Below are 13079 nucleotides of genomic sequence, written 5' to 3'. Positions count from 1 at the left end.
AGCAATCTCCATCACAACTGTAGTAATTTTACATCCCAATTCTCAATTATAAGAACTATCAAAGTATCTTTTGGCAAGAAGAAAAAAGATCATGCCCTTGCTACTGGAATTAGAGACATTAAATACCTTTAAACCAATCACGGTGATTCGATCACATTTATTGAAACTATTATTCCTCATATTTAAGAAAAATGTTCCCTACTAGGATACTGCCATCTCTTTATAAGACTGGATTACAAGTGTCTGTTGGTGTCATGCAATGAAGAGGGACACTGCTGGATGACACAATTGGAACATAATAAAGACCTCAATAACCTGGAACCATGGAACAAATCTCCAATGATCATGCTTAACTAGAATCAGTGCAACATCTTCTATTTGTTTCCATCAATAATTTCAAAAATCCAGCATGATGGAGATGTAGGTACATAGTAGAAAAAAAGATCTGAGTTGCATTTGGTGGTAAATAGAATATGAACTGAAGAGTAATGTGGCTGCTGAAATGCAGATGACATATATTCAGGCTACATTAGTTACAGAGTGTATAGGCAATGAATTGTTTGTACAACTGATCACACTAGAGCTGGGACACGGGACTGTCTACATAATTTGTGTGCCCTGCTGCAAAATGGAAATACAGGGGTTCTTATTCAAAAACCATTACAAATTTCAAGTCTGTGACATTAGAGCATTAAACTAGGCAGAGGGCCCTTCTAAAGATGTGAGGGTCCTGTGGGATTGCACAGGTTAGTTACATGCCCATGAAGTCATCCCTACTGGGACCTCTGTTGAGTCTGAACACTCACTACACTTCCTGGAAAATATCAGAGGTAAATTCAGAGAAAGGCAAAGAAAATGTGCAGATTTTAAACCAAGTCACATAAAGAAATGCTCAAAGAACTAGGATATTTTCTAAATAAGAAATACCCTGTCATGACATACAACAGGTGAAGAGCCCCCAAGTAATAGAATTTATCCCAATGGATAAAGAGGCATATTTTCATTTAATATTGGTATCTTTGATTCAGGCAAGCCTATTCAAAAGAATATGAAGGACTTAGGCAAGTAATAATTTTGTAGTCACTGTAAGTATTCAAACATACTTTGGGTTATTAGTTAGACATGGCTCTAGGGAAGTTGCTTAGAAATTTTCTAGGGATATATTTCCCAAATGCAAACTCAAAAATTAATGCTAGATGTGCTACATTAAAATCACATGAAGCAGCTTGAAATGCTATTTCCTGCCCCTATACCCAAAGATGGGGCTCAGGAATGTGTGGGTTACTAAAAATTTTCACTAGGAGATTCCAGTAACCCACAATATTTAGGAACGTCTGATCAAGAAGGAATTTAAATACCAAAACACTATTTGAGATGGATGAACCTATAGGACCTATATAAATTCAAGATGTCTTCTCAACCTGACATTGACTAGCTTCTTCCTCCAGGCTCTGATTGCATGTGTTAAACTGACCACTGGCACACACACACACACACACACACACACACACACACACACACACACCACTGGTGTATTTTTAAAATCCATGCTGCATCTCACACATGAAAACTCATTCTGGCTTTTTCAAAAACCATCATCTTGGAATGATTAGCTTGATTATGTTGCCATGTGAATATATGGTTAACCACAAAAGAAGGTTAAATTCATTACATTATGGAATTACCTCATTTTCTAAAGTGAAAACCATATTGCTCAACATGATGATAACATACATGCAATGGACTATTTTTGAAGAAGATTCCTTGAAAGGGAGATGACTTACTCCCATAAAAAGAATTGAAAAAAAACAGAAACAAAAAACACAGATTCTGAATGTTCCCTTTCCAATCACCCAAGATAAGATTCCAAAATGTTTCAAGCTATGATTAGTCCCTAAGACAAAATTATATGCCTTTCCACAATGAATGACACTTCCCCAAACTGGCATTTCTTGACTTAAAATTCTTATACATTTTGTGAAGATAGCTTTGACTCACACACAGAAAAATCTCAGTATATGTTTTTCACATTTCTTAGAGATGCAAGGCTAATCATTTTCTACAACTAACATGCTAATTGTGTTTTGTGGCTTCACTTTCTACTTTTCTGACTTTTCTTAGTCTACGTATTGAAAACAGGTGGAAGGCCAGACACAAACACCGACATCTAAGACAGGAAAGACCAGTCAGTATCCCAGCTGAAATCACCTAGCCAAGATGCTAGTATGAGTTTGGATTTGAGGGTGTTTTACATGAGAAGAATAAAGCATGTTATTGGATGGAAAGTAGGAGGGTGTTCCAGATATAAGAGCCATCTAGCAGCAGAAAAAACCTACATTTTCTCCTTGGGGGAAATGTAGGACCTATGTTCCTTGGGGTAGGCTCCCAAGAACCTATTTATACCCTTTTGCCTTTACTGCTCTTATAATACCTACCTGACACCATTGTCACATGACAAATGACATTTCAGTCCTTTTGGCAGAGAAATAGATGATCCATGCCAAAATGAAGGGGAAAAATTCTATTTGCTATTGTGTTGCACAACTGAATACCGATCATCTACAAACTAGTGGTAAATTTTTTGAAATAATAACTTACAATAGTCCCTTTAGTAAATGTTTTGAGTATAGTGGCAAGGAAAAAATAGAGCAATATCAACACATTTTATTATCTAAGTGCTCTTTAAAATCAAAAAGGAAAATTCAAGGACAAAAAAGAGTTGGGAGAAAGAGTAATTTGAAACTGTGGTTCAGTTTGTGAATTGTCTCTAACAATATTTATTATCATTATTATTGTTGTTGTTGTTGTTTGTTGTAGAGGCAAATCTTCCAAACTCTAACTCATCACAACTTTCTCAGTATTTGAGCATACTGGGTTTGCATTTTTGACTATCCATATGTCAAATTGGAGGAATGTAAACATGGTACAATTTTGGTCTGAGATATATAAGAAAATTCTTGAAAGAAACATTGATTTTCATTCATAGGTGTGTGGGGCAGCACGACAGTTTACAGCTTGTTCACAATTCTCTTAAAACATACATTGGTTTTAAAAATATCAATTATGCGTCTGCAACTTAGCTGTTGAAAGTTTATCAGAAATTTCAAGAGCAGAGATACTTCTTCAGAGTACTATACTGTGCTGTTTCCACCCATTTTTACTAAATTAAAAAAAAATAACACAGGGGCGCCTGGGTGGCTCAGACGATTGAGCGTCCGACTTCGGCTCAGGTCATGATCTCGCGGTCTGTGAGTTAGAGCTCCGCGTCGGGCTCTGGGCTGACAGCTCGATTTCAGATTCTGTGTCTCCTTCTCTCTCTGACCCTCCCCCATTCATGCTCTGTCTCTCTCTGTCCCAAAAATAAATAAACTTAAAAAAAATAACACATAGGTAATCTCCATTACACATTATATCCTGTAAATTATAATTATGAATATAATGTATAAATTATACAACATAACTTTATAAAATTAAGAGCATAACAACAATAAAAAAATAAGGCTCAAGCTGTTCCTTTCAATCTCCACAAGTCAGATGCAAGTTTATATGAACTATAAATTTAGGATTATGAATTGTTTAATTTTACTTAATAAGAACAATATTATAGCTGCTCTCCTCTAGCAGACACTGCACTATCACAGGCATATTTTTTTAGTGGGTTCCCACAGAGCTTTGATTCGGGAAACTGCAATTTGAATTTCATGACATATTTTTTTTCAAACATTTCAAAATATGAAAACAATTCTTACTGCAGGGCTGTGCAAAAACAGACAAGGGCAGAACCCAGATGAGGATGACAAGCTCTGCTTTTTAGTCCAGTGGGTCTTCCAAGCATCAAGAACACTTGCAGCACCAGGCACTTTCCTCCAAGTGGGGAAAGAGGGTGAAGAAGGAGAACACTCAGAGACATGCCTGAATGATATCACCACTGTCATGCAGCTGGACACTGTGAGCCCCCGATATGACAGATGCCACAGAGGCAAAGACTGATGGGGGTGCACAGGGCTAGGAGACCATGGGAGGCCACAGAAGGGCACTGAGGCCATGGGGCATCCATGGAGCCCTAGGCTGCATATTTTAATTCTGTCTTTAGAAGAACCTTTTTAGTTAGGTGAAGTTGTGTCCATTTTAATAAGGAGGAAGCAAGAGAGAGATTAAGTTGATCAATATCTCCCAGGTGGACAGTTAAACTGTGATCCTAGGATGGTCTGCATCCATTCTGATTACTATACCATGCTCCCTTTCCAAAGATTAATCCTTAGAATATTTTAATGTAAATTTACCACAACAAATTGCTTATTCAAAAATCTCAACTCTAGGGGTGCCTGGGTCATCCAGTCAGTTGAGCATCCAACTCTTGATTTCGGCTCAGGTCATGATCCCAGGGTCATGGGAAGGAACCCCTTGTCGGGCTCTGTGCTGAGTGTGGAGCTTGCTTGAGAGACTCTCTCCCTCTGCCCCTTCCCCCACTGGTCCTCTCTCCCTGCCTTTCTCTCACTCTCTAAAATAAAAAAGTAAAAGCCCCAAATCTTAACTTTAAAATACCATCTATCTAAGGGGTGAATGGAAAAATAGAGTTTCAAGTTTGATTTCCTTTCCCTAATTCTCCATCTTGCTCGTCTTCAGTTTTCAGTAGTCAGACCTTCAGTATGTCAGCAGTGAGAGATTACTGGTCTTAAAGTCAAGACACTGAGGAATGACTCAGCCACTAACTAGCTGGGTGCCACAGGCAAGTCTTCTAATATTCCGAGTCTTCTGTTGCTTACAGCTGAGATGGCGGGTTATATTATTTCTAAAATTACAGCTGCTCTACCAGGCTGAGCTAGTCTTCCTTCGTTCTTCCTTCAATGCTCAAGCATCAGAAAATCTATTTATTTTTTTCTTCAAGACTAATAATTTTGAAGTTCAACCACACACAAGAGACTAGCTATGAATACAGTTTTAAAGCAATCAAGAGAACATGCCCTGTAACTTCCTGTGGGAATGGAACCTGCCAGCCTCCCATGATGAACAGCCAGAGCGCATAGGTGAGACAGCTCTTGCAGGACATTTCTCATGAATGGGCAGAATAAACGGACCACTCCATGTTTGTTAACCTCTGTTTATCTTCCTTCACAATTTTGAAATAGATCTGTCATCACTCACAAGGCATGAGGGAAGTAAAAGAAACAAAATCACTTTCTAGTTCTTTTAGAGAGTCTAGTGGAACTAAAGTTGAGAAATGACTTTGTCACTTTTCCCTTTATTGAAAACCCGTGGTGTATTTCTCATCAAGATGTGGACGTGACCCACTTTTCCAGAGCGCCAAAATCTTGAGAATAAATCAAGCCAGCCAGAGAGATGATCTTAGATGGAGAGATCCCAAGTAGCCACGGACTTGCAATTTCCCCTTTGTGAGAGAATGATCTCGCTATTTTCTGCTGACTTCCATTCTCAGGTTTAGCAAGAATGGCTCCTTATGGCATTTTGTTTCATGCTTCTCACTCACCGTCCAGATAGTGCGGGCTGTACAAATAACCCACAGGCATCCCACCTTTACCAGTACTACCCCCTCTATTGCTCTGTCACACCTGTTGCTCCCACCACTGCAACATTTCATGTTGCCTTTTCCCTCTCATTCTGGTGCCCTTTTATTCCTCCCTAGGCAGGATACCCCTTGAAAGTGCTTACGTAGGGCTTTCCTTGTTGTCAGGCCCATTCTCAGTAAACACATACCACCTATGAAAATCTTGCAGTCATCAACTACAATCAAAACGATCATTCTGACTCCTGAATTTTCTGATTAACATAATAAAAAGATTATTTTTATTTGAGTCTTGTTTTTAAAAAAAAATCCTTGTGAAATGTATGAGTTTACTGCATATCCTGCCTTAGTATGTAAAACAGAAGGTAGCCTCAAGACAGAATATTTCTTTCACTTTCTTTTTTTAATTTTTTTCCAACATTTATTTATTTTTGAGACAGAGAGAGACAGAGCATGAACAGGGAGGAGCAGAGAGAGAGGGAGACACAGAATCTGAAACAGGCTCCAGGCTCTGAAACAGGCTCAGCACAGAGCCCAACGCGGGGCTAGAACTCACGGACCGTGAGATCGCGACCTGAGCTGAAGTCAGATGCTTAACCGACCAAGCCACTCAGGCACCCCTATTTCTTTCACTTTCAAAGGACTCTGCAATCCTGGAAAATCTTTGTTTTTCAAAGATAACTGCCCAGGAAGCAGAGGAAATTGGGCTACCTATCTCTGATCATAAGCCACACTATAAATACATTGCTTAACAATATATTCTTTTTTTTTTTTTTTTTTTTTTCCAACGTTTATTTATTTTTGGGACAGAGAGAGACAGAGCATGAACGGGGGAGGGACAGAGAGAGAGGGAGACACAGAATCGGAAACAGGCTCCAGGCTCTGAGCCATCAGCCCAGAGCCTGACGCGGGGCTCGAACCCACGGACCATGAGATCGTGACCTGGCTGAAGTCGGACGCTTAACCGACTGCGCCACCCAGGCGCCCCAACAATATATTCTTAATATATCTTTTCAATACACGAAGCAAAACACCCTAAGAATAAAGACTATGGCACCTACTTATAAATTCACCCTAATTTGGCAGAGTCTATAAGTTTTCAATAAATATTAATTCAATGTCATTAAAAGCAAATGGGGAGAGGGGAGCCTGGGTGGTTCAGCTGGTTAAGAGTCCAACTTTGGCTCAGGTCATGATCTTGTGGTTTGTGAGTTCAAGCCCCACGTCAGGCTCTGTGCTGACAGCTTGGAGCCTGGAGCCTGCATCGGATTCCGTGTCTCCCTCTCTCTCTGCCCCTCCCTGCTCATGTTATGTGTTTCTCTCTCAAAACTAAATAAACACTAAAATAAAAAAAAATGGGGAGAAGAACTAAACACACACACACACACACACACACACACACACACACAAATATGATTACAAGCTCCGGTTATTTGAACTCATTTCATTCCCGTTCTGACATATTTTCTTGGGTAAAAAAAACAAAACAAAACAAACACTTCTTCAACATCTCAACAATCTTCCCATAATGGCCTCAATGGTTCATTAATGCCAGAAAAAATCCTATACTTAGGCATCGATAAACATATATCTTAAAATTTTTTTAGTGTTTATTTATTTTTGAGACAGAGACAGACAGAGCATGAACGGGGGGGTGGGGGGGGTCGTCAGAGAGACAGGGAGACACAGAATCCGAAGCAGGCTCCAGGCTCTGAGCTGTCAGCACAGAGCCCGACGCGGGGCTTGAACTCACAAACTGTGAGATCATGACCTGAGCCGAAGTCGGAGGCTCAACCGACTGAGCCACCCAGGCGCCCCAATAAACATATATCTTAAACTCCTTGTAGCTCAATTCTTCAGACAAAACAACTCAAGAAAACCTCCAAGATCTCCCATCCACTTCACAGCTTTACCACTAAAGGCTAGCATTTTTATCTGCAGGGAAAAAAAAGTGCCATGTGGCTGCAGTGATTTCACTAAAACCCACTGATCCCACAAATCTCTCCCCACAGTCTCCACCTGAGGAAGTCTCTGACAGTCCTGAATGAACAGTTGATTTGAATGCATGTTCTCAATGCTCTGTTGCCTTTTTGTTCAGAGGAAAGCAACAGGGATGGGACGGGGGGCACTTATTATTTCCATATATTAATTATACGCTAGATTGTGTTCTGAGAGGAAAATAATTAAAAAAAAAAAACCAGAAAAAGTCCTTTTGGCTCAGCTATCACTTTACTCTGAGCTATAAAAAGACCTCTAGGCTGCAGCCTAGACCCAGGTGGATTATTTAGGTCAATAGCTGGACGGAGACCTTTGGAATAAGCTGGGGACAGCAGGACATGGCGATGGTAATTGGCTATTTTGCACATTCTACTTGTTGACACTTATCCCAGCGTGGAGAGGGGCTACTGCATCTCAGAAGTGTTGCCTGTGGAATGAACACAAAAATATAGGGCTTACCCATTTTTAGCCATAGTTCTACAAAAGCAGCTGAGATTTAATCTTGTTTTCATGGGCTACTAACCCAGATTAATGGCTTCTTTGAATATGTTTATTTATCCTGAGTCAATTGAAAAGAGCCCATGCTAAGCTGTGTAGTTTAGTGGACATATTGGATGGATTCATTTTAAATGGAAATAAAGCTCAATTTTCAATTTAAACTAAGAGCCTGTTCTGTTGCTAGGGAAAAAAATAGCAGTGAGAATTCTGACTCTCCAAATCCTGGTTTTAGGTTTAAACTCTATGAATTCATGTGCCTGTTACTCCAATCCTGTGACTGCTTTAAAAATTGGTAAATGACTTAGTATTTGAGCACCTAGTATATGCCAGGTACTGTTCTGGACACTGGGGATACAACAGTCCCTAATCCCAGGGATACAACAAGATGATCAAGGACCAAGACCAATGTGCTTGCTCTTATATTGCAGTAATAAGGAAAGGCAATAAACAAGCACACAGGGTCAAATACAAATATTTAAATGCATTCCAGTAGAGAGAGAGTAATCAACTGGGTAGAAGTTTTCCAAGAAGTTGAGTAAAATGAGGACAGAGACAGACCTTTGAATTTGGTAAGATGTAGGTCATTGATGACTTTCAAGAGAATGGTCCCAATGGAGGGATGAGAGAAAAACCTCACTGAATGGAGTTGATGCCAGAATAAATAATAAAGAAGGGAGACAATGAGGAAATTGAGACAATACTATAGGAAACACTGTCAACAAAGTTTTCTGTAATGAGAAGTATAGGTATGGGACAATACCTGGGGGGAAATATGCTGCCAATAGATTTTTTAATGGAAGCAACTACAACATACTTTGGGGCTGCTGAGATGATCCCATGCCTGGTAAAATCAATGGTGCATGAGGAAGAGAAGGGGATGTACCTAGGGAGGTAAGAGGGGAAAGGAGGTAGAGCATACATGGAAATGTTGGTTAGACAGAAGTGAGGATGGGTCACCCAAGTAATGATGGGAAATAGAGCACAGCAGCAGTGGCATGGATGCACGTAGGTTGATAAGTCTGGTGGTGAGAGAATAAGAGCATTCTTTCTGTATTGTTTTCCTTTTCTTGACAATTAAGAAGAGAATACAGCAGGTAATAATGAAGAATGAAGAAAGAGTATTGGAGTCTAGAGAGAAGCAGTTGTGAAGTAATCTCACAGAACCAGAAAGCAACTTTGCCAGGGAAACAGAGTGGGATTGCTTCTCTTAGTGTTGCCTATAGATCCAGGTCCCAGGTTTTGTGATTCTTCTTCAGGTAAGTTCAGCTCTTCAGATGCTAGCACAGACAAAGAAGGAGGTGGGGTGGGGGGTGGTTATTTATGAAAGGATTTTGCCATGGAGGTTCCAGACTCTTAAGTTTTTCTTTCCCTTCCTCCTCTGAACTGCTAACTTGCTGGGTGCATGGGTGGCTCAGTCAGTTAAGTGTCCACTCTTGATTTTGGCTCAGGTCATGATCTCACTATTTGTGAGATCAAGCCCTACATCGGGCTTTGCACTGACAGCACAGAGTCTGCTTGGGATTCTCTCTCTCCCTCTCTCTCTACTGCTCCCCCCACTGGTGTTCTCTCTTCCTGTCGGTCTGTCTGTCTGTCTCTATCCTTCCTTCTTTCAAAATAAATAAATAAACTTAAAGAAAAAAGAAAGAACTGAATTGCTAACTTGCAATCATTAGTACTCTGGTTCCAGACCAGAACAATGGCAATTGCTGACTGCTTTATGCCTTGGCTGAGGCACTCATAAAGGACTTTCTTCCTCCTTCTATATGCTATGCCTCTTCTGCTGTGGCTCCTGATCCCATGTGAATTTAACACTGCATTAGGAAATCAGAATTTCTGGCCAGCCCCAGCTTGGGCATATCATGTCGCTGCCTCATTCCTCCTGTTAGATCTTACAGTCCATCTGAATGGGCTCAATCATACTGTAGAATTCAGTATACCTTTGGAACAACTCATGGGCTTTAGAGATTTTGAGAAAACATATGAAAAATGTGGCTTGCTTGCAAAAATACTGAAAATATTTTATATTTCTGATTTAGGATCTTCCTAATTAAAGAAAAACTATTTCACATTTAAATTTTCTAAAAATACAATACCAGGGAAGTGTGTGTGGGTGTTTGCATTTGTGTGTGCATGTACATACACATTAGGCAAAGACATTTTAATCCTATTTTTAGTTCTGTGGAAAAGTATCATCATCATTGCTCATTTAAGGTGCTTCTGACTTATACATCCTTGGAGTTTGGAAACTATGACCACAAGTATTTAGTCTTCTAATCTGATTGTTATACCTTCACCAATATCCAGCTTATGGGATAAACTGCTGTATCTAAGTATCTTTTCACAGTGGAATGTCACATGGGGTGAAGAGAACTAAATGTCTATATACACAGCAGGGGATGCTTTACCAATATCCATCATCCCTCCCACAATGGCAACATAGTATGAAAGCTCCCAAGTCAATCTTTTTCTAAAAAAGGAAAATTAGGTTTACTCAGAAACATCCTGGGTGAGACAAGGTACCTCATTTATAACTGGCAGCTGGATCACTGGAGTAAGAGACAGGTTTTTCCATGGACATCGTGGGTTAACTTCACTAGCACTGTCGTCACTTTTATGCTTGTTTAGGTGTGAGGCCCCAGGAGGCACTATGTTCTTTGTAGACATCAGAAGATACATATATAATACAATTAAAATAATCTGATATACAATTTTGGGCTAACTCATGTAACATCTTGTATTTGATACTAATTTTGACCTGAAATCCCAGATACCAACACTTCAAGAAAAAATTGGGGCACAGATTTTAAAACTGAGAAAATGTTGTCAATTAATTTTTTTTGAAAACTAATATATACATATACATATATATATATATATATATATATATATATATCTGTATATATACATACATGTATACACATATACACACATACATACACATATCTGTGTGTGTGTGTGTGTGTGTGTGTGTGTGTGTGTGTGTGTGTATACACTGCTGCTGGGTTTTATCAGCAAGACCATATTTTGGGATCTAAGGAGGCAAACAGATTTGAGAGGAGTAGAGTTATTAACGCTCTCGTAATCTTTTTTTTGTTGTTGTTGTTTCTGTGCTTCAATTTTGATACTGTAATTCACAAGGACCTTTCTACAGCTTTTATTGTATACACCAAAGTGCTTCATTGTACTATATTCATTTAGAAGATGTTTCTGTATAAAGACTGTAAACTTCTCTGGGGGCAAGAGTTCTATCTCCCTGTCTCTTTGTACCTCTTCCATATTGGAATGTACACTTAACCAACTACTTCCCTAGTGTGACACTGGTAAGTCACAAGCCTCCAATTCTCACATGATACATCTTGGAATAATGTGAAGCACTGAGTAATGTGAATTCTAGATATAATTAGTCAAATGTTTCAAATCTCTACCCATCCTTTTGTATCTATTCTCAAAACAGGCACTGCTATGGAGGTGGCACTCTTTTATCATACCAGCTGGCTTTGGCATCCATTACCCTTTAAAGTCAGCTGTGTCATGCATTTCCTGGCAGGCTGTGCCCTGCTTGTCCTGGCAGCCAAGTATGTGGTTTGTACATGAAGAGTGGGGACACATAGTCTATTGTTAAGATGGTAAACAATAGGATCTCAGATACTAGCTAAATAAAATACTGGGTACATCACTGACCTAATGATCTTTCTCTACCACTTATTTTAGGCTCCTTGTCTCTTTTAGTTCTTTATCTTTTAGTATCTCAGAGCATCCATTCATATCCAAAAACTCAATGAGCAACATAAAGTTATCAATGACATTCACCACTTTCATACCTGGCTCTTCACTGTCAAAATGCCACATACTGGAAATAAGTACTTTCCACCCTCTTTTTCTTTTTCTTTATTTTTTCTATCTGTTGGAATAAATAACAACTCTAATTTCCTCCAGGAACATAAAATTGGACTGGGTCGAGAAACTATCATCACAGCCTTTTGAAAACAATGACATGTAGCATTTCATGCTTGCCTGTGACATTTAAAAACCATCAATAGCATAACAACCCATTTAGCATGGTATGCAAAGTACTTCACAAAGTGGCTTTAATGTGATTCCCTTCTTCCTCTCCCCAGCTGCCCCATTCTCCACTCGATTCTATTTTGGGACAAAGATACTGAAACATTCCAGGTGAGATTTATGACAGCAATTCAGGAAGGTTTGGTTATTGTATCAGATCTATTGAGCTGCTGTTCATACTTCCATGATAGTATCTGGGCAGAATTAATTTCTGAATAGCTGGGCTTCAGGGAAATGAAGATTTAATTCTTATGTATTAAGCATACTATGTGCTATAATGCTTTGCTTTAGCGTGGGCTGAGGTGTTTACAATTGGAACATGAGAACCAGTGACTCCAGTCCTTAAGGAGCCTTTAGTTTAGATAAAAATATGAATGGCTATGATACAACATGAAGTTGGCAATGGTGATTTAAACAATGCAAACAAGGGGCGCCTGGGTGGCTCAGTCAGTTAAGCCTCTCACTTCAGCTCAGGTCATGATCTCACAGCTCATGAGTTCGAGCCTGCTTCAGATTCTGTCTCTGTCTCTCTCTCAAAAATAAATAAAGATTAAAAATAAATAAATACACAATGCAGACAAAAAGCAAAAACTGACAAGTTCTGCCTGGTTATAAGAAAGCAGTGTTCCTTGAGAAGGGCTTCAAGTAATATAATTTTTTCTTTTTTCAGGGATACCAGAGTTTTCAGGCAACTGAAATAATCTGAAAAAGGCATGTAATAAAATTACATGTTATGTCTGAGGAAGAAGAAGTAGCACACTGTAGCCAGATTTTTCTAAAAACTAACACACAGGTATAGAAAGGAAAAAATCAGGCTCTTAAAAATATGAGTCACTACAGCTGATTATAAAACCAAGAACCAAAATCAACAGTATAAAAACATTGCTAAAACAAAGCAAAAAACTAGAGCCCATATGGCCATGCTAATTACTAGAAAGAATTCAGTTTAAAAAGTTGTTTCCAGGGGTGCCTGGGTGGCTCAGTAGGTCAAGCATCT

The 13079-nt window shown here is 39.2% G+C and overlaps 1 protein-coding gene across 2 annotated transcripts in view; it reads right to left on the bottom strand.

Moving 5' to 3' along the window:
- The window catches only part of DCC (DCC netrin 1 receptor), a 1134523-nt gene that overhangs the window by 671181 nt on the left and 450263 nt on the right, over positions 1 to 13079 (bottom strand). The gene's annotated exons all lie outside the window — the stretch shown is intronic.

The sequence above is a fragment of the Panthera onca genome, chromosome D3 (assembly GCF_046562875.1).
Source record: "Panthera onca isolate mPanOnc1 chromosome D3, mPanOnc1 haplotype 2, whole genome shotgun sequence".
Taxonomy (NCBI): Eukaryota; Metazoa; Chordata; class Mammalia; order Carnivora; family Felidae; genus Panthera; species Panthera onca.
This window is presented reverse-complemented; position numbering and strand designations above follow the sequence as displayed.